This window comes from Falco biarmicus, chromosome 4, assembly GCF_023638135.1.
Source record: "Falco biarmicus isolate bFalBia1 chromosome 4, bFalBia1.pri, whole genome shotgun sequence".
Classification (NCBI taxonomy): Eukaryota; Metazoa; Chordata; class Aves; order Falconiformes; family Falconidae; genus Falco; species Falco biarmicus.
Genome location: NC_079291.1, coordinates 106,403,320 through 106,425,573, shown reverse-complemented (window position 1 = coordinate 106,425,573; position 22,254 = coordinate 106,403,320). Strand labels below are relative to the sequence as shown.

The 22,254-nt window shown below is 50.3% G+C and overlaps 1 long non-coding RNA gene across 1 annotated transcript in view; it reads right to left on the bottom strand.

Moving 5' to 3' along the window:
* Positions 1–22,254, bottom strand: part of LOC130147904 (uncharacterized) — a 206,244-nt gene that overhangs the window by 6,188 nt on the left and 177,802 nt on the right. The window contains exons 9-12 of the long non-coding RNA XR_008821422.1: positions 18,831–22,248; positions 17,070–17,266; positions 15,746–15,915; positions 1,044–10,141 (exon numbers count right to left, since the gene is read on the bottom strand). This is a non-coding gene — a long non-coding RNA (uncharacterized LOC130147904). The remainder of the gene's footprint in view (positions 1–1,043; positions 10,142–15,745; positions 15,916–17,069; positions 17,267–18,830; positions 22,249–22,254) is intronic.

Sequence of the window (22,254 nt, the reverse complement as noted above, 5' to 3'; positions counted from 1 at the left end):
TTGTATCCAGTTACCCAGCACCTCTGTTACGATTTTTTAAAATGGATTATTCACCAGCCTGCTTGATTCCTTAAAGGTTTCTAAGCAGTAAAACGAGCCCTGATGCTATTTAGCTCCGCAGCCAAGGCATTTCAGCTCACGCCACCTTCACATCACTGGAGAGTTTTGTGATGCCGCTGGGGGTGGGATAGTGTAAATTAGCAGAAGTGAGGCAGTTAACGAGGCTGCAAGTCAAAGTCTTCCAAACCAGCAGGCACCAAAGGGAATCAGCTGGGCGTGGGGCTGTGAAGGTGGGTGCTGCTGCACCTGGCACAGCCAGCCCCTTCTCCTGCCCTCACTGGTTAAACTGGAGCAGGGTGATCCTCAGCAGGGTCCCATTCTGGCAACCCACAGGGTGCACAGCCTGGCCCGTGTCAGGCTTTGATCCAAAGGGTTTTGTGGGGGGTTCGTTGTGGTTTTTTTAATATAAAGTGATACAGTGTTTAGATATGTTGGTCTGAGAGCCTTGCGAGGCCAAAAATAGAATGAACACATAAAGGACGGAGGCAGCCAAAGTGATTGGAAGTTTTTTTCCCTCCCTATATCCCAGTCTGGAGTTTGGTGGAGGATGCCCCTGATTTTCCTGATGAAAGCAGAAAGGCACTATGCCATCCCAGAACCTCCTGGCTCTGGGGTTTTGATGCCTGCGTCTTAATTGCATGGGGCTGATTAAGATGTAGTTAAGGCTGATTGAGTGTCACTCTGGGATTTAGGATCTGTCATGTGGGCACAGCTCCTGCCCTTCTCCTCAGTGCCGGAGGGCTGTGACGGAGGGGAGAGCTGGCCGCCGGTTTTGGAGCGGGCAGCAGGCTGGTCGAGGTGAGGGATCCAGTTTGGCTGACAGCTCTCCTTTATCTGCACAGAGAGGATTACTGGGAAGCCATGATGACAAATGCTGTGGCTAAAAAGGAAAATGAACTTCCACACAAAGATGGCTTGTTTGTGCAAAGCGGAGGGGGAATAAAGAAGCTGCCAAAAAAGCTGACATTAAACTTGCTGCTTACCTGCAGCTCATCTGATACCATGACGGAAACCTTTCATTTGCAGCAATGTAATCCAAGATGTTTTTTCTGCAAAGCAAGAAAGTAGGTTATCGCTCAAGCAGAGCTGGGGAGGGGGAAGGAGATAAGCAGGGCCTGATCCTGCCAGATGCTGTGCACCCTGCACTTCCTCTGAGCAGGGCTGAAACCCTGGCTGGCAGCCTGATTCGGGGGTTTCAGAAAGAGCATGCATGCAAACCCTTTCCAAACCTTTAGGAAAGGGCTGTCCATGCTGCCGGAGACAGGGCAGCAGGCAGCGTGTGAGGGCCCCCAGCTCTGCCTTTACCTCCTGCACCTCTAACCAAGAGACATAAACCCCATAATTCTTAGCACTCATGTAGCACATCTCATCTTCAAAGTGCTTCACTGGTGGGAGTGAATTAATGACCCCACGTAAAAGAGGGCTGCATGTCCCAAGCCCTGCACCGATGAGATGCAGCAGCGGCCGAGGTGTTTTTCATCAGCAAGGTAAGTCAGCAAACCTCCTCCTGGAGGCTGGAAATCCACCGCTGATGCACGGGGCTGCATTGTGTGGGGCCAGATCAACTGGGGACTCTAAAATCCACCATCCAAGGCAGCCCCGGCGCCCTGGAGAAGCTGGGCAAGCAGGGAGGGACAATCTCTGTCTGAGACAGGATCGGGGTCGGAGACAGGATCAGCAGCCAAGCACACCACCAAAAACCTTGAAAAATTGCGATTGGTTTCATGCTGGAAATACAACCAGGGCTGCTATCCCCAAAAGATATTAATAACTAGGCCCTGCGTGTAAACACCTCCTTTTTTCTGGCTGCAAATTAAGCGGAAGGATAGAAAAAGATTAAAAAAAGAGGAAGATCTCTCTTAACCCTGGCAACTCTTTATCACCAGAGACGGGGATGACTTAAATCACTTGAGGAGCCTCCAGTTAAGGCAAGACCGTGATACTGTAGCTGCTACATTCAAGCACAAGAGCTTTGTTTTCTGTACAATAAAAGCATTGTAGGCCTGTATGGCATGTGGATCGAAGCAAGCAAGAATGCTGAGCAGGTTGATTAAGCTCCGTAGCCCTCCCAGCACTGCGTTGTGCTGTGGCCCAGCTCCAGACATTTCCCAAGAAAATGTCCCAGCATTTGAATGTCTGGCTGCAACTTGAGATGTTAAAAATGTAGGGATCCCCTGTTAAAGGTGGGCTACGTGCCAGTGTATTTTATGTGTTGATACACACAGGCGATGGCTCCTTATTTTGCTTCACCCAGGGGGCTTTCCATGCAGACCCACTTTTCGTTTGGTTTTGGGTTACTCCTAGGGAATTGTTTCATTCCCACTTTGCATTGCCTGGGTGGATGTGGGGACAAACCGCCTCGCTGGCCTCATTGCAGGAGCTGAATAGTTGCCTGTCTCTACCTCGGCAAGTGTGTCCTGGACTGAGGACTCTTGTCTAGCTTGGTGTCCTCCTCAAGTCCATTTGAAGCTGAAATAAATAAAATAAACACAATTTTAAATCATCAGGGACCTGAAATGCATTGAGAAAGCAACAAGTGGTGCAGCCTTGGGATGAGAGGAGTTTCAGGCTCACTTCAGGGAGCTTGGGAATGGATGAAGCAATGGGAGCTTGGTCCCACAGCAAGACCCTGCCTGGATTTGAGGAGTTGTGGGTCAGGCATAGTGGCGATGCTGAAGGTGGAAGGCTCCAGCACTGGGAGAAGGAACGATGGCAGGCATTGGTGGCTCCAACACGTGTGTCTCCTACGGCATCCATCGCCTTTTCCCCAGGAGGGCAATATGCTGGAGCATCCAGGGCTGTGGCTCTGAAATGGCAGCACTTCAGTTACGGGCATCACCCAAAGCTCTGGTGTCAAGCAGTGACATTCGTTGGGAAAGAGCTGCACAGGGCAATTCCCCAGGGCAGTGGGAATGGGGACAGAAAAATACCTACAATTAAGCTGATAAGGTAAGCACAGCTTCAGAGATGTTTGCAAGTGCCAGCCTTTCTGCCCTGGGCTGCGCTAGGGCTTTGCACACATTTAAAATGACGCCTGGACCAGCTGTTCATGCAGCTGGGCACAGCGGGTACGCTGCCCATAGCCGCAGCGATGGCTGGGGGAAAGATGCTTACAGGGACCCTGACCCAAGCAGCAGCCCTGGATGTGGGAGGTCATGCTCAGGGTTATACTTTTCTCAGCTAAAGTGAGATCCCGTGCTGGAAGCTCACACACAGTGGGGAAGGGTTTGCTCATTGCCCAATGGGCACTGCAATAAATGAAGCAGCCATTAAAATAATGCTCACACAATATCGACAGCTTCAGTAAATGAAGCACATTAACCCTCTGTTGCTTAATGAACATGTGTGTGGGGGTGGTGGCCGAGGGGGCCCCTGGAGTGGGGGGTCAGGGCTTTCCAGGACCAGAAACTTTCTGCGTGGGAAAGGCTTGAGCTTTCGGACCCCAGCCCAAAGAGGCACAGATGGCAAGGCACATTCATTTCAGTTCAGGTGTGGGTTATTCTCTTGGGTGAGGTGGCTTGGGGTTTTTGACTAATATCCCAGCTGGTGGCTTCCAAAACTTCCATTGTTAACACAGAAGATACAGAAGCAAGAAGGGGAGCTAATGTGCTGGCATTCTCCTTTGACTTGCATTAGGAGATGGGTTTCAGAACACCTCCTGGGACAAAGACATCCCTTGCAGGATTTCCAGTGATACGCAATGCTCTGCTAGCAGTTACCAAGCTGCCCAGGGCAGTGCAAAGACCCCTCCACACGTGGCTGCTGCCGCTGTCCCTGCTGGGAGTAAATATTTAGGGAAAGAGTAAAAAGAAACCTTCCTTTTGGCACTTTACCAGTTTCTAGCAGTTCAGGCATTTACTAAGCTGCTTGCCCAAGTTTAATATTTTTCTAAGGAACAGCTGATTGTGTCAATATAGTGGCTCCCTCATGGATTTCAGCAGGGCAGGATGTGGCCCGACATGGCTGGACTTGCTCTTACGGCTCCATCACCAAAGCCTCAGGAGTTTTTTACCCCCCGGAACAGAAGGAGCTCGGGTGGAGTCTTGGGCAGGCGACCAGACTGCTGCCAAGGAAAATGCGTGAGACCTGGTCCAGTATGGGCATCATACCTGCTGCGCCCAGCACTTTGTCTTACATGTCTTACCAGGTATGGTTGTGAGCACGGGAGCCGTTTGCCTGCTGGAGATGGCAGAAGAGCAGTGCAATGCATGAACACCAGCCTAGTTGGAAGCTACCATTATGTTTCTAAGCATTTGGTTAAAAATCTCCCTTCCCTGACCAGTACCCAGAAATCGATAGGATGGTAAATCAGTTCTAATTTCTGCAAGCTGGTGGTGCTCCCCTGCACCCCCCCATGCTTTCCTTTGGCCAGATTACCTGCTTCAGCCACTGGGCCATCTCGGCTTTCCTGGCATGCGGATAGCTGCACGCTTCGCTCGGCAGCAGTGAAATCCTCCCCTCTGCAGTACCAAGCAGATCTTGCGCTATTTCTTTTCCTGCTTTTAGATGCTCAGAAATCTGCCCAGCTGCATCTGCTGCTTGATTTTTAGGGTGCAGCCTCTGCTGGTTGATTTTAGCCACGGTTTTGTACTGGGATCTTTACAGAAGGTTGTGCTAATTAAGAAATCAGATCTCCATCAAAACCGCTAATGCGAATGCCTCTTGGTGCGCTCCATGCATGCTCTCAGGGCTCACTGCAATCAGCCCATCTGTCCTGGAAGGTTGCTTCTTATCCTGGGTGGCAGCAATAGGAAGTTCCACAGATGCTGTCCTCTGATATTAAGGACATAAATTATTGAGCAGCCCAGTAGCACTGCCCTTTCACAAAGTCAGTGCTGAGAAATGACTGGCACCCTCATTTGCACATAATTCAAATGAAAACCTAATTGCACTACAGCTGCATGGCAAGGGGCTGGGATTGGCAAACAGCTTTGTTGCGGAGTTCACAGTTTCCACTAAGAAAACTTGCATTTTAACACCACTTTGTATATGTTTTTTGGCTTTGTTTCTCTGAGCCCAGCCTGGTGCAGACCACCATGTATATCGTGCCTGGGACATTTTACTGGTTTAAATAGTGCTTGTGCCCAGCCTGTTCTGGAAATGGTGCTTAAGGCCACAGATTTCAGCCTGCCACCAGCCGCCCTGCAGGGAAATGGGCTTTAATAGGAAGGTAAGATAACATGGGCTGTAGCAACACGTCCATTAGCCCTGCTGGCATCCTACCCCCTGATGCACAGGTGCAGGGCATCTGGGTAGACACAGGTTTGCTCTGAATACTGTCAATAACTGAGCTGGTCCCCATAGGAGTGGGTGCATTGGGACATGGGACTGCTGAACGAAGCAGCTCAGCTCTCTCCCTGATCATCCTCATCTCAAGCAGTCATTTGTATTAAGGATGGCCTGATTTATGATTTGGCTGGCATTAAAACACATTTCCTTCCACAGTGATTTGATCCAGGCTTTTCAAACCACTTTGTGAACTCCAACAAATCCTTAGGAAGTCTCTGGCAGGTGGATGCCTTTATATCTGTGTTATACCCTTGGCACTTGGCAAACCTGATGCATCCAGAGGTGGTGGGGAGGACAGAATGGCTGGCTAAGATCTGGGGGTAGGTGATCTTCAAGCATTTTCCACTAAAGCTCCAAACCTGAAGCCTCTTTGAGGTTTTTTTTAGTGTGAGAAATCAAGCCACAGTGGCACAGAGTCAGGAAGAGGATGCAGAACAGAGCCCCGGGAGTCCTTACTTTGTCCTGGCATCTGAAACACCTTTCCTTCCCCTCTCCCCTGCATCATCACGCTGCCACTGCTTCAATAGCAGAAGGATCCTGAAAAATTGCAGCTCAAGGTTTTTCATGTCTGCTCCGGCCACCTGAATCAACCTTCTGTTTGGATGGAAGCACTGAACTGTTTCTTAAAGCAGCTCTTCCTCCTACCATTAAATATTTAAGAGAGGAGCACCAGGGGAAACCATGTGCTTTTACCAAGGCAGGATGGCACAGTGCTGGGAACCACAGACTTAAATAGTAATGAGATGGCAGGTGCTTGCAGGCACAGCTCGGTTTGAGCCTGCCACTGCCCCCTGCTCTGTGGGGTGCGGTGGTCCCCACAGCATCCCCAGCATCACATCCCCACCCTGACAGCTCCCACCTGGAGTCCAAGCACTCAGCAGGACCGATGGGAGTGCAGCGGTGCTGGGGCACCGGCCATGGCAGGACAGGAGCAGAGCAAGTGGCAGCCCTGTCCCTGACTGCCGAGGGTCATCCCAACGAGCTGGTTGTCTCCTCATCATCACCTTCCCTGCTCCGCCTGATTGGGGGTGGGGGGGGGGGGGGTGGAGGGTGGCAGAGGGAGGGTGTTGGTGCCTCTCAGTGCTTTGCAGTTGCTGTAGCAACTGTGGTGTCTCTGGTGGCAGGAGCACACGTTTCCCACAGCCAGGCAGAGTGTGAGCTGCTTAATTGCAAGCAGACTTCTTTTCCCCCCCCCTGCTAGGAAAAAGACCCCCTCTGCCCTCCCACCAGCAGCCAGAGCCCGAGAGGTGCTGCTGAGGCAGCAGCAGAGGCACAGGGCGGCCCACGTGCCGAGTTGGAGGGATGCTGCTGCGTCTTCATGCTCCTGGGCAATCTTCCGCACACTAGTCAGAGCCTCAGCACCTCCTCCAGACCCTTCGCTGCTCCCCCTTGGCTCCTTGGCAAGGACAACCTGCCTTTCCCTAATCCAGTTGCGATGGCAGGGTGGGTTGCTGCAGCCATCCAGGCTCCTCCCTGGGGTAGCTCAGACCTGAATTTATTGCCACACGAATGAGAGCATCTGCTTTGCGAATCAAGTCTTGATCAAAACATTCTCAGCAGCAGAGGATCAGCACAAGCCTTGCTAAGTTACTTCCATGATTAATAAAAAGTCAATTTAAAATTGACTTTTAAATAATGGAGCCTTTCTCACAGGCTGGATTCCTTGGGTGCCCATTTCCAGCTATCTTGTAGGGCTTTGCCTCCCATTACTCCCCCATTTCTGTCGCCTTTGTACATCACAGGCTCTGATCCGCTCTCCCTTCCTTTTCTTTTCGAGAAACCAGAGAGATGGAGCTCCTTGAGCCAGCCCTTGGAATGTTCTGGTGCCTCTTTTCTAAGCCTCAGTGACTTGGCCGTCGCACTGATGCTTGACCTCAAGGCACATCGCTGCCGCCCCTGTGCCAGGACTATCCTTTGGCCACATGCCACTGCAGGCACCTACATCCATTCAGAGCCCATCAGCCTGGTTTGGGCTTCACCCTGTATATGTGACTCATCTTTTTTTCCCTCCAGAAACATGACTTTATATTCAGTTCAAATAAAGCACATCCTGCTGGCCTCTGTCCAACGCACCCAACAGTCCACATCAGGCAGTAGATACGCAGGAGAACAAAGCAAGCAAAGCTTAGTGCTAATGCTTCAGTGTTGCTCGCCGCACATGGTTCTGGGTTGCATCACTTTTGGTTTTGTTGGCAGAATTAAGCCCCAGGCTTGCACAGATGCAGAGACCTGCCCTTCTTTTCCAGATGGCCATGAGCTGTGGTCCAGCCTTTTCACCATCTGCCTCTGGGATGGCTGCAGCCACTGCCAAGGAGGGTAGGAACCGCAAGTAGGGATGTTCCTCACAAGAGAGGGAGGCAAAACAGGAGTGAGTTGCTCCCACCTTTCCCGTCTTGAGAGTCCACCCTATAAGCATTTCCTGGTGGGAACCAAACCTTCCTTCCTCAGGTCATCACCTTCACCACAAGAGGAAGGATTAGCAACGCTCAGGCAGGGGCTGTTGTCACTCGAAGTAGTGTTTTTCACCCCAATTATCACTTGACCTGCCGTTTCTTAGCTGGTATTTTCGGGGCTGCTGCTGGGGCTTTATGTTCCCTGGGAAGTTTTCTTGAAGAACAGGTTGGCCAGTTGGGGAATGTTTCACTGCTATTTTCAGCCTGGGACGTTTTCCCTTTTTTTCTTCAAAGTACAACAAAAAACCTGTCAACAAGTCACAAAAGAGTGATCGCAGTCTAAAATATGAGCCCTGGCACGGGAGGGCATTTGACTCAGAAGCCACTTCCCATCTTTGGAGACTTGAAGTATGTTCCACTTCGTCATCCCGAAGGTCTTTAAACACTTATAAAAACAGAGTTTATTTATCCGCAGTCAGAACAGCCTATCTATTATCTTGAAGGCTGAATTCAGAAAGTTTCTTCAGAAATTTATTGGTTTCATTCCTACCGGTCTGAACAGAAGTTTTCCACTGAGTCTGTCAAAATACAAATGTCTCAATTCCAGTTTCCTTCAGTCTTTAGCAAGGCATCACATTAATTGTGTTAAAAAGCACTTTTATTAGTTACTGAGAAAGCAGGAGTCTGGCAGCTCTTCTTGACCACTAGCTATTCACTTTTGTGAAGTCTTCTTTAACAGTGGTTTGATCCAACGCAGTGGTTTTCTCCACTAGCAAACTCAGCAGTGCCTGGAGCCAAAGGGACCAGCTCCAGGCAGGGATTATTTGCCTCAGGTCTCCAGGGCTCCTACTGCTGCCCAGGCAAAGCCTTTCTGCCCCTCTTGAGGCTTCTCACATCCCCACTGTTGGAAAAAATGGAGTGGTGGAGGCACACGGTCAGCCTGAAGCCAGGGATGTCCATGACACATACATACAGAATGGGATAATTTCATCCCCACCTGTGAATGCTTTCAAGAGGGCTCAGGGAACCACCTAACAGCTTATAGAAGTTTTGTTTTAGTCTGATTTCGCATAAGGCTGTGTTTCAGCCAACAGCTCAGCCTGGTGGTAGTGCGGCATCTGCTTTGTAAGGGAAGGGTGGTCATGAAAAAAGCCAACAATTCCCAGTCCTCTGAGTGGTGAGGAAACTATCTTCCCCCATCTGATCTCCATGGGATGCTCTAGGATAGCTCCTGCCAACATTCAGTCATCCTGGAGCTGTGTGGGCAGCCAGAACCCCAAATTTCCCACCTGCTTCCTCACATCAGCCATCCCAGCTTCCCTTAGTCAACACCGGAGCATGTGGAGCAGGACGCCTACTGCTCGTGTCTCAGTGCCTCAGCCAGCTGCAGGATGCACACAATCCCCTGTAATACAAGCACCACAGCAAGATGCAAAGGGGTCATTAGCATTTAATGGAAAAACTTAGCTCTACTACATATTTGCTATTGACTATCCCGTCCTAAACAAGATGACAGACACAAATTGAGGTTGGCCTTTCCCTCCCAGAATTTTTATCAGTGCTCCCAACACAATGTCAAACTGAGTCCCTGCTTACGCTTCAGCTCCCGAAATACTTTGAGGAGTACCAACACGCACATGTGCAGCCCTCATATGGAAGATGTCAGTGCTCTGATAATTGAGACTTTAATGCTGAAAGGCTGAGCAGTTTTCCCTTGGCTGTCACGGTTGGCTGTGGAGAGCTTATGAAAAGAAAATAAATAAATTGGACTTACTTGACATAGCCAATGGATCGAAACCTGGAGATAGAAATCATAGATAGAAGCAGCTATGGTGGGAAGGAGCACGTGTGAAGGGTCTCGTTACAGGACCCCTCCTACGGCCGTGTAAACACGCAAGCATTAATGTTGCAAGTTGCAGATACTGGCAGGGCTGACAGGATTGCACCCAACCGTCTCCAGAACCACCTCTGCAAGCACACTCACACCATCATCTTCCAGCCAGGCATGTGCAAGTGCCCCATGCACAGGGATGACCAGGATAACTACAAGTGAGAGGCCAAGGTAACTTGGGAGCAAAGATGTTCCTGCAGAAATGGTTTGTTGGACACTCAGGTATCTGTGGAGGGATCCGCTGGTCAACAGAAACCCAGAGAGATGAACTTTCAGGCAGGAGGAAAAGCTGTGCCACCTAAAAAGTGCCGCCCAGCTCTTGCCACAACCCTCGTTGATCCCCCATTGTTTTAACACAAACTCACCTGGGGAAAAAAAATTCCCTTAGACTTGAGGATGGGTATCTGATAGCCAAATCCTACAGCTACTGGACTCATAAAGCAGCTGAAGATGTTTTGGTTGGAAAAATGCCTTCTCCTTGCTGTCAGAGGATCTGGAGGCCTTTTACCTACAAGAGTGCAAAGGATCAAGCCTGTGTGGCAACAAACATCAGGAAGGGCCTTCCTTCAGTACAGGCCCTTCATCTCTTTCTTTGATTTTGGGACTCCACTCAAAAGCTTAGACCAGAGATGTGGCAGTTAAGGGCTCAGCAAGGTCAGGTCATGGCTTCTGCATGGACGTGGCTACTGCACAGGAGAGCAAGCACCAGTGCAAATGTGCTGGAGGGACCTCATCGTCCATAATTTAGTCCAAATTTGCTTCCAAGAACTGGCCTAATGATGATTGCTGGAGGCCAGACGGCACAATTCTTCAGGTGCCAGGACCTGATGCTCTCACACGTGCTGGTTTTGCACCTGTATTATTCACCAGCCTCCTCACAGCCAGCCCTGACTTCTCTCGGCTGGATGGAGAGGAGAAGCAGGCATTTCCATCACATAGCCCTTGGACACAGCCACATCCAGCCTGAAAAACAGCCCTGTCACATGCCCTTTGCACAGCTGGGGAGAGCCTCAATTACACGGCGGTGGCCACGCACGGGCCACCAGCCCCGCTGTTTACAGGAAGTGCCGGCACAGAGCATGGAATTAGAAAGACCACAAGGAAGTGAGGGATTATTTACTGGAGATTAAAGGACATGGAAAAACCACAGGACAAATCAGTGGGGCCTAAGCAATGGTAGTTGCTATTTCAGTCTTCCAGCTGCTGGCATTCATACTGGTCATGCTGCGACGGGAGAATTTGGGAGGAATTCAGCAGGATGGGTGGTTGCTCTGCTTTTGGACCAGTAAAACCAAAGAATAGGCCCTAAACCTGCTGGAAAGATGGGAAGAATGTCTGCTCCATTCCTTCCCTTCCTAACCCATTCCTGTGAGTCTTCCTTCTCCCCAGGTGTGATTCCTGCTTTTGGACTTCATCTCCAGGCCGAGCAGCTCCAGCCAGACCTGCCTGGTGGCAAAGCCCATGGGTTAGCCCAGATTAGTCAAAATAAAGCATCTCCTCAAACCTGGAAAGAAGTGGGGTGGGGTTTGATGTCTGACATCTCAAGACCTTCAAGACAGCTGCAGTGCCAATGGGAGCTGGTGTTCCTTGGACTCTCCATGGAAAGGGGGAAAATCACCAGGTGAAGATTAATACTGCTCCTCCAGTCCAATCCAGTCTAGCCCAATTCCTCTCAAGACCATTTCTTCTCCAGGCTTTTGCCTTTATTTTAAACACCCACAACTTCCTTTCCCCCTAGAAATTTCAAGCCCATCAGCACAGTCTCTAGTGGGAAGCGACACAGGCAGACCTGGTAGCTGAGCAGACATCTAACAGGTGACAAGATGCCCCTGTTTTAAGTGCCTCAGTCCGAATGCCCATGAGTTCACCTCATTTTTGGTGAGGTCTGCTTTTCAGCTAAGACTGGCCATCAGGATTTCAGCGGTTGCTCATGAGCGCTGGAAATTTGGGCCATAAGTGCATCAGGTCTCATGTCAGTGCACGCCCACCTCTACCTGCAGCTGCAGGTACTCAGCTGCTGCTCCTGTGGCTCTCCAGGATGGCCACGTACTCAACCACACTTTTCCCAGAAAATCCCAAAAGATTTTCCAAATGCTTGGATATACTTTCTCTAGCACTTTGCTCCTGGCAGGTAAAGCTGTTTGCAGTGCTGCTGTCCTTGTCCCACAGCCACACTGGAGATTTTGCCCTCACCAGTCTCCTGTCACCAGCAGGGAGTTTTGGAGTAGCACCCAAACTCCTCCACCAAGCCCTTTCCCAGGGAGTCAGGCAACTTGTTCACTGTCTGTCTTTCCAGAGACATAGATGTCAGTTTGTTATCTACCCCCCCAACCCCTACTGTATCTCAGTGCATGAAACATCAGGACACCATCACATGCCAAGTGACAGCATCCCCCGTCCCTCCCCACTGCTGATGCAGGTTGAGCTCCCACCACCACCACCACTGCATCTCCAGCAGCACCGTGGCCCTTTGCGCTTGATGTGGGGGGGTGATTCAGCCCTGACTCAATGGGAGGGTGGCCATGGACTGAAACCCCAGCCCTGCTCCATGCACAGTCCGTGGTTAACATGATTCGGCTGGAAATTACAGAGCTGTGGCAAAGGTGGCGGGAGGGAGGCTCCCCTTGGCCAGGAGGAGCCCACAAGAGGCTCCCACTGACATTCCTGCCTTCTCCTTCGCTCTGCAGCCATGAGGCTGAGGGAACAAACGGCGTGTCGCCTTCATGTTTGACCCAGAGCAGTGCTTGGCCACTGGCGCCATACCACAGGCTCCGTCTGGAAAGCAAACAGTAGCTCAGTAGAATTTTTCTTCCCCCCCCCCCCCCCCCCCCTCTTTTTTTTGTTTTGTTCTCCCTACAACAAATAGAGAGAAAGGATGAATGAGCTTATTTTACAGCCTCGCAGGAATACCCAGCCATTGTTAGCTTGACACATGCTGCAAAAAGTGATGGCTAAGAAAATAAAAGCTTATTCTTTCCTGAATGGGTTGGCTGGAAAAAAAAAAAACAAACCACCCCAAACCCTCCATCCATGGGCCAGCAGCAGCATTTCCATCAGCTACGTGGCTGATCCACAACTCAGTGACTTCCAGGCTGCACGTAAAAGAAGGAGAGTGAAGCTCTGAGTTTACATCAGTTTTGAGAGTCTGAAGCACGTTGTGTGCACCCAGCCCGCCCTCCCCTCACAGGTGCCACCCAGCACCGTGTCCCCATCCCAGGCTCACAGCAGGCGAAAGGAAGGCAACGCCACCCCTCTGCAGGCAGTAACATCGAAACTCTCCAGAATATTTCCTTCTCTCAATTCTCTGCATCTAGAAAGTGTTGCCACAAGGTCTAAAAGTCCTCAGTCCTGGCTGAGGCTCACGCACCTGCAATGAGTATCTCAGAGCTGGTGGGACACCAAGGGTGACAACCTCTGTTTTGGAGAACCAGCATTGCCATTAAATGGGTTCAATGACACTTTCTCCCCTTGGAGAGGAGGACTAAGAGCCAGAGCATGCAGAGAAAATAGCCATGCCACAGCTGCTTAATTAATTAACTCAATTAATTTTATCCAGGACCTCTTGGGTTATTTCACTGCAGCCGTCTCTGCTGGGAGAGCAGGGCACTGTCGCCTGCTGCAGCCTTGTCTGAAGCAGTAACCTGGCTCTGGAGCTGTATTTCTCTCCACTCATATTTAACTTGCTTCTGTCACCACTTCACATAATTTTCCCTGTTACTGAAGTGGTAAAATCAACCTCAGGAGCTCAGAGTCCATGAATGGGGATTCAGAGTTCGGAGCCTGCAGCCATCTCGTGCGGTTCATTGACACATGAAGGGAAAGGAAAAAAATACCACTAATAGAGTAAGTCCTCAACAGTTTGACCCAAGCAAATATCCCATTCAAACCAGTGCTTTTTAAAAGATCAATTTAAAAAAGCAGGAAATGCTAGCGAATACACTCCTTGCCTGTCACAGCTGCAGTTCTGCTTTCAAACACATCTGACTTAGGACACTGGCTTGGATTTATATGACTGCATGCTATTTTTCCTGCTTTATCCAGTGTTCAAAATGGCTGCAAAAAGGAGCTAAAGCAGAAGCCTGCTGGTGCAGTCCTGGATGCTGACCCATCGCTTCCCTCCGTCCTCCTGCCCTGCGTACACAGATCCCAGGAGCAGTGATTGACAGGACAGGGGCAGCTGAGATTGTGTCTGAGACCATTTCCTTCCTACTGCCGATGTGTGCATCAGTGGGAATGGTGATTTAAGGAATAAACAGTGACTTTTTTTTGAAGTCTATCAGCTCCCTTACTAATATCAGCAGAGAGCAAAACGGGGCCTGTGTGGTTTTATCAGCTGTGGCTCCAGCTCACGGTCTGTTGAGGAAGCGATGCGCCATGGAGAGGATGAGAGCTCATCTCTTATTAAAGGCAGCCACATACCCATCCATGGCTGTGTAGTGCACATAACAGCAAAACCCCTAACCAATATCTTTGAGGATTTAATGTCTGAACAAATTACAGTGAGGAACAAAAAGGGGATTTTGCTTTAACTTGGAAATTTTAATTTTTTTAAATTATTATTATTTTTTTAACCTATTAAATGGCCAGAGCTTTTAAGGTGTCCAGCAAGAGCCTCCTCCCTGCACTGGGGCAGTGGCTGGCCATGCTTCATCATCCAGCTGCTTGGGGGGGGGGGGCAGTGCGGGGGGGGTGTATCCTGACCCGGCATTTCATGGTTTCCCTGCGCTGAGCGGGGAGCAGCGGCTGCCGCGGGAGCCTCATTATGTAGAGGCGCAGGCAGGGGACTGGCTTGGTGACAGCAAGTCTGCTCAGTCGCAGATCAAATGGCTTAATAGAAACTGGATCCAACTGGTCCAGCCTTGCGGGTTTTGATTTAAACTGCAGTTATAAGGTGTGATTAGAGGCGGGGGATGCTGTGCCAAGAGCTCAGATGTGAAGCAAAAAACATATATTAGAAAAAAATCCTTCCCCTAAACCTATACATATTTTTCCATTGTTAACTCTTTGCCTGCCACTGCCAGATACCCAAGGAAATCCTAGGCCATCCGAGGACACCTTTGGTGCCGCCTGTAAGAGGTCTGTCAGCACCGCAGAGGAATTTGACCACTGAAGTACTCACATTTATGGGCTTGGTATCAACAATAACCACAGCTGAGCTTGCAGGCACTGGCCGAGCCTTTCCTGCCACGGTGCTGAGAGCGATGCCCTCCCTGCAGCCCTCGCGCTGGCCAGCACAGAGCAGGGGCTCTGCTTCAGCTGCCTTCTTTTTGGGTTACTCTGATACAGTGGAGAAGGAGGCAGTGCTTTTCGGGAAACCGTTAAACCAGGTCTCTTTTTTCTGTCTCCAACCAGTTGCCCCAAATGCAATAGTTAATTTGGCAAAGGGAGACCTTTGGAGATGTTAACACAGTTCAAACCTTCAGCCCATATGGATAAAATTGCAATTCAATAAAATTGCTGGTTCTTTATCTTCATGCGGCATCATTGTGCAGTTAATTTCAAGCTTTCCAGTAAGCTGTAATATATCTTTTAACCTAAAAGCTCTTTTGCATGACACTGAAATAGGTCCCAGTCTATATACATCTGCTGCCAATACAAATGTATGGTTCAGCAGCAGTAAAGAGGATATAAAAGACTCCCACGTTACAAATGTAGGAGGCAGAGGATATTTTAGCATGGCAGTGGTTACACTTTTGGCAGCTTTGCTATAATAAACTTTGTTTTCAGAACCTTAAAATATTCCCTGTGCAGTCAAGACTGACATATTTGCTTTCAGCAGAGCTGTCTCAGGGGCCGGCGCTGGTGAGCGGAGCTGGGGAATGTGGGGGAACACAAAGAAGGTGGAGTTAGTGTCACCCTACGTTTAAACAGGGTATTTCCTCACAAAATATTTACAAGTGCCTTCGGGTCCTGGTAGGACTATTTTCAGGAATGCAGATGGGCAGTGAGGAGGTACCTGCACACAGCGTGCTGTCCCCCAGGGCTGCTTCGGGAGCTGGGGGCAAGGGAAAGAGGTTGAGCAGGCAGGCCAAGGGCCAAAAATATGAGGGAATAGGGACGTAAGACAGCAACCTTGTGTAGGAAAAGTCTCTGGAGAGTTCTGATCTCTTACCATCTGATGGAGTCACCTGCCAGGATGCCACTCCTGGGTGCCTGTCTGGACCTGAGATGTTACTGCTTTGAAGTGGATGGACCCCGTCTGCAGCTGGCAGGTAGATGTTGGCTTCCACGTGTCTCCCAAGTCATTCTGGACTCTAATGATCCACTCAGACACCGAGTTACCTATGAGAAAATTAGCATGGATGACCCATACCTTAGTGCACTCTGGGATGGCAAGAGTAGCTGCGAAACTTTGATCCAAGCAATTGTTTGAGCAGAAAAGGAGAGCCTGTCTCACACTGCTGATGGGAAAAGAAGGCAGCAGGGACAGCATCATGACTCAGGAGCTGTGCCTGGTCCTGCCTGCTCTCTGCCTCCCTGTGACCTGTCCTCCAGGTCCCTGGATGCCATCACCATGATGCAGAGGGCAATGCACTCTGCGAACTACCACTGTTTCCCTTTGCTCTGGGGACTCAGCCTGACAAGGGAGGACACCAGAAAGATTGCTATGAAACTTTAGGATGGATTTCCAGACCCTGAAAGCCTCAGCTGAACCAGTGACAGAGCAGAGAGGAGCAGGAGAGAGGTGGTTTCCTACTGTCTCCTGGCTCCTGCACCCTCAAAATTACATATCCAGGGTCCAGCCTGGGAGTGTAGGAAAGGGGTGAAGCCTCTGTGTCCATTCAGATCAGTTTGAATCATCAATTGTTTGCAAGGGGATATACGAGAGTTCAGATGGGACAGGTTTGAATAGCAAAGCAAGCATGAAGCCATGCTCTGCACAAGAAACTACTGGGAAATGCAGAAATATTGACCTAGCCCAGGGTATGGGCTTAGGATCAAACCCAAGAGGAGCTCCAGTAAGTGGCTCCAGCAGGACGTCTCTGTGTCAGGTGCAGTCCAGACACCCTGAGGTTTCTGTGGGAATGGAGGGCCAAGCTTAATAATGGAGTAAATAACTGAACAATGCTGTTTTGTGATGTTTTACGTCTACATACAACCCCAGAAATGCATCCCTGCTAGTTATAGTTTCTAAGGTAGCAAGAAAAAACTCTTCTTACCATCAAGCCTCCTCAGAAAAGCTCATTGCTACATGTGCTGAACTTGGATGGAGTCTTGGACTGAAGGATTTTGAGAGCATGTGATGGCATTATTGTTTCATGCTAATCTGTCCTCATTGTATGCTATTAAAAATAAATAAAAATCATGGCTTCCTAATCCACAGGTTACTAACTGTGGGAAAAATGTGTTTGTCACAGCCCTAGCAAGCGCTTAAAAGTGTCATGCTTTTGTATTTATTTCTTAGCAAGTGCATGTATAAACACATTGTTACCAACCTGAGCATCCGGATTGCAAACCCCACACGGCTCCTGCTGCAGGACAAAGCTTTGGAAGAAACGCTGCACCAAGCAAGGCGGCAGTCGCAGGGCTGTGCAAGGGATGACGTGACCCCATGTGTGCATGGACAACTGGTGGGGTTTGGCAGTGCCTCATCAATGAATGTTATTGCCTGTGGCAGGTTTGTTTGGGATTCCTAGGAAGCAAAAGAGAAAGAAATAAGTTATTTTGATAGTAGATCAAGTATCAAAGGGGTAAAAATAACTCAGTACTTTTGCAACCTGCAGGCTGAGCCCTCTGCCATTAAGCCAGGTGTATATTCCTGCCTGGGGTGAAACCCACCCCTGGTTCAAAGAGGCAGCACGACGGCACTGGGGCTCTGATCTCTGCAGATGCTCGAGGCCCAGCAGAAGGTCTCAATTTCAAACGTCAGAGAAGCATTTTGATCTTATTTCCCCTCCCCAATCAGCAAGATGAGGCAATTCGTAAGGGGAAATCCTATGTGGACCGAGGAACACTTTCCTCCTCTTGTCTTTGCAGCACAGGATGAGAAACCAAATGACCTCCTGGGCATCAGCAATGGACAAGACGGTGAGCATCTTCCACCAAGACTGCAAGTCCTCCTGCAGGGACTCTCCTGTCCTCTACATACAAACAGCATCGGGGTCCCACACCCTCGGAGGGAGGACACATTGGCCAAGGTTTTGTCCATCAGTCAATAAAGATGAACTAGTCCTAGAAATAAACATGACCCTGGTCTCTGCTCCACTGAACAAACTTCCCTTTGAAAACCTCTCACACTGAGAAAGATGCCTGGGTTCAGCCTCCGCTGACCCTTCTGTCCCAGCACACGGTGGGGCACCAGCCACCCGCTCCTAATTAACTTGATGGGTAACTCAGCAGCACAGATCACCTCAAGTTACCTTGGGCACAGAGCACAGCAGAGCCTTCCACAATGAAACGACATGGCAGGAATTATCCCAATCCATAATTGCTCTGAGCAAACAATAAACCAGCTCACACTGGTGGAAGTAGCCACTCGGAGGTAATAACCCAGTGAGTAACAATAATGGCAGCAGATACTTGATAAAAAACAGGGAACAAAAGAGAAAGCTCTCTCCATTATACAAAGAACGGATGTTTTCTGTTTGCTTCCTTTGGTTCAGAAATGCATTTAGCTATTTGGAGAGCGAGGAGTACATCTCTCTCGCACACGCAGCAAAAGTGGGTTTCAGGCGGGGGGAGGAAAGGATTGTTTTCCACTATGAGATCATGGGCAGGAAAATAATTTTTCTCTTTTTAATCTTTCTTGGATTTCTACCCAGCCACTCTCCAGGCATTTTATTTTCTTCAAGAGAACTGTCTGCATATTGGTGGGGAAGAAAACCCACCCAAATCTGCTCTGGGGTGGTTAAAAAGGGGCATTGAAATACAGACATGCTTGTTCCCCCCAGCTGTACCCCTCCAGTGCCCCAAACTGGGTGATGGGAGGGATAAGCCATGTTCATCTGATGAAAATCCCTAAAACCAGGGGCTCGTGTTTGCTGGGTACGTGTGCCTCCTGCTTATGCATGTGGCTTGTGACCCCCCGCTGCCCAGGCTACTGACGCTGGGGGTCTGGCCCCTCGCCCTGCAACTGCTGGCCCACGGCTCTGCTCCCCTGGTCTAAGCCGGGGGCTCACATGGGGGCTATCACCCACCCGCCCCTGCTGAAACGGTTTCTGAGAGCAGGACGCCAGGCAGAGAAAAAAAGAAATCACCCCGCACTCCTCAAGCACCGCAAAGGGCACCGGCACGGTGGGGACAGGTGACGGTGACACAGCCCCGAGGAGGTTTATGCTTGTGGCTCTGGCTCCGCAGCAAGCGGCTGGCACCAGCCCTCCAGGGATGCCCATTTCACGCTTGGCTCCCTCTGCCCCCGGGACAGCTGCGATGGGCACGGGCACGGCACCGTGACGGGCTCCCCCGTGAAGAGGACAGGACCTGGATGAGACGGGAATCACAACAAAGAGAAATCGAGACGTGAAAGCTGGAATAGCAATACCTGGGTGGATTTGTGCAGGGTGTGCAGATCCAAGTGCCAGCTGGGTACAACACGACCCCACTCCAGCCACGCCGAGCTTTGCCCTGCAAAATAAATAAGCCTGAAGACAGCCATCTGCAGCAACGAGCGTACCAGGGGAAGGCTCTGCAGGACTACAGAGGCTAAGCACTGCTCATTAAAGCGCTGGGGAAATGTGAATGAAGCAGATGAATGGATGAAGAAATGAATGAAGGAGGGAAGAGGATGTGAATGAATATTGCATTGACTTGGTGCCTTTCATCCTGCGATGGCAGAGCTGTGCAGCACAGCTGATGGGCAGGCACTGCGTCGGTACTCCCCGGAGAAACCCCTGGTCAAAACAAATCAGATTATTTCCTGTTGACAGAGCCCTTCAGGGGGAGGCGAACAGCGAGCCGTGGCATATGGATTCATATTACTTGAAGCACGAGGCTTTCCCCAAACAAAATCCCTCCGACTCCCCCTTAATCAATGTGGCAGATCATTACTTTTTGAGTTGCTCTTGTTCTTGCTATTCCAGACACTGCATGATTTCCATGGCAACGACATCCCAGCCATCCCAGGCCTTTTCCTAACCCCTGTCATCTGCTGTTGAGTCACACCAGTGCATAACCCGGAGAGATGAGCAGCAGGGCCAGGCCATGAAGGTGCCTTTTGGCACCGGGGGACTTAAGGACCTCGCTTTGCCCCCCCTGTGCAGCCCAACCCTGTGAGCCCCTGGGAACCTCTCACAGCCAAGCATGGCACAGGGCTTGCAGGCAGCTGTGGGGGAGCACGTGGAAATAAAAAATAATTTTCTGGAGGTTTTATTGTGCTGTTCCAGAGCACAATCAGCTGAACCCACTGGCCAGCCTGACTGTGACTGGGATTCAGGGTGGTTTAAATAGGGATAATGGGAGGGAGCAGTGAGATGGTGCTGCTGCCTTGGTAATGCAGAGTAGGGTCAGGACCGAACCTGGATGCTTTGGGGAGGAAAGGGAATCCAGCTTTACTTCTGGTTTGGAGGAAAAAGTGCACTCTCTTCCTTTCCACCTTCTGAAGGAAAAACTAGCCTGGGGTGTGATCCTGCTCTTCAAGTGCTGCATGTTTGCAGGCAACCTGGTGTGACTGCTGCGAGCAGCACACGCTGCTCAGAAGAGCATCTGGCACCACTCGAATGACCCATCACCCCCCAGGGCCAGTTTGATCCCACCTGCCTGTATGGACTTGGGGTGTCATTGTCCCCACAACATCTAGCTGCTCCTCTAGCAGCTGGCTGCTCACAGCTGCAAAGCTGCCAGATCTGGCTGCGCCAGACATTTTGCAAGTGTTTTGTAGGGTATTTAGGGCTGGATGCAAAGCTTAGGGACCATCCATGGGCTCAAGCGGGTTTTCAAGCTGACCTCAAGGGCACCAAGCCTGCCGTGCATGGGGGTCCAGGTACACAGACACTACCGCTGAATGAACCAGTGCTGCAAGCCTTGCTCACATAGTAACCGCCCCCGCTGCCAGCAGAAGCTGGAAGGAAATTATTTGTTTTTTCCTCCTTCACCTACCCTGCTCCCTTCAGCAAGCAGCTTCCCCTCTGAAAAGCCAGAGAGGATTTAGGGTGGCTGAGTGCCACTGCAGCAGCCAGAGCCTGGCCAGGCAAAGCATCTCCCACCCTGCCACCAGGAAGGGGCTCGGCCACAGCACACAGCGATGGCCAGGCACCGTGTCTCACCTGAGTTGGCAGGTAAAGCACCATTGTATGTCCCTCCTTCGGTCATATCAGGCTTTTCATTCAAACATGCTTTTCACCTCGACGCAACAGGGTTTTTTCCTGCCAGCGGTTTGCAGCCCAGCCTCCGCAACAGCCTGCATTTTTCATAAGCCACGTCGAATTTCATGGTAACCCTGCGGAGTTATTGCTCTATAACAAACACAATTGCTGCACTAGATTAAGCACACCGCTTATCTCGTCCAAATATTAATGAGCACCAAATGTAAGGCACTGGGCCTGCTTCCCCATCTTCCCAAACAGGGAGATTGGCCACTGGGTATAGCAGTTGCAGGACTGGACCCAGACAAGAGGATCCATTTGCAGGCTGGTCCAGCAGCTTCCTTGAGTGCGGATGGCTGCCCAGAAGCTCTGAACTGGAGTTTTTACAGTGGCTTGAATACAGACCATTTATTTAGCTGTCCTTCACACCAGGAAAAAAAGAGATGCTTTATCCTGCCATAACTTGAGCTAAATTGCTTTACCTGACTATTAATGGCCTGGACTTGGGGGCAAGAGGCTCTCGGTCGAATTTTGGACTGGTTCCTTGGCCCTGCACTGTGGAGCAGCTGGCTGGGTTTGGAGGTGGCATCCGAGCTCACACCACGGTGACTTCCCCACATACTTCAAGACAAACTGCTCCAAGGAGGACCCCATCTAGGGCAGCCAGAGCCAGGATGCCTTTGGTGCTCACAGGCCTGAAAGGGACAAAGTCTTAGGAAGGGAAGGGAGCGTGGTTCTGTAATGCTGTCAGCTACACTGCAGTAACTGCTCATGCTGATGCAGGGCTTAGCCCTGAACTCAAAATATATTCAGACAACTTCATCAAAACCATGGCTTTAAAGTAAATAACACAGTAAAACTTGGACTGAACAAGCTATCAACGGTCCCTTTATAATTAAAATAAGGGAAAGAGCTGTTCACTCCTGGGGTTAATAGAGGTTATAGGGGTATAGCCCCTATAGGGAGCTAGGGGTATAGCCCAGGTCAGGGGTTAACCTCTTTGCCAGCTCTGTAAAGGGATGGGTGACCCTGGTGCCACCCAGCCCAGAGAGCTTTCCAGAAGAGGGTCAGCTGCACGAAGCACTGGGTGATGCTCTGAGGCAGGACCAGAGCAGAGCTGCTCCTTTGCAGCTGAACACCCCCTAAGCAGCTCAGGCAGAGCCAGCCCAGGGCGTGCGGAGCTGGAGTGCTGCTCCCTCCACCCACCTGGACACTGTTTGGGAGAGAGGAAGAATGAAAAAAACCCAACAAACCAGAAGACAAATAGAGACTTACCTCCATGTTTTCGCCTGCCACCCCCATCAGTCCCCTTCAGCCTAATCATTCTCTTCCTCTTCAATCAAGACAAATTTGCAAGAGGAGCAGCTCCCAGCGCCTGAGT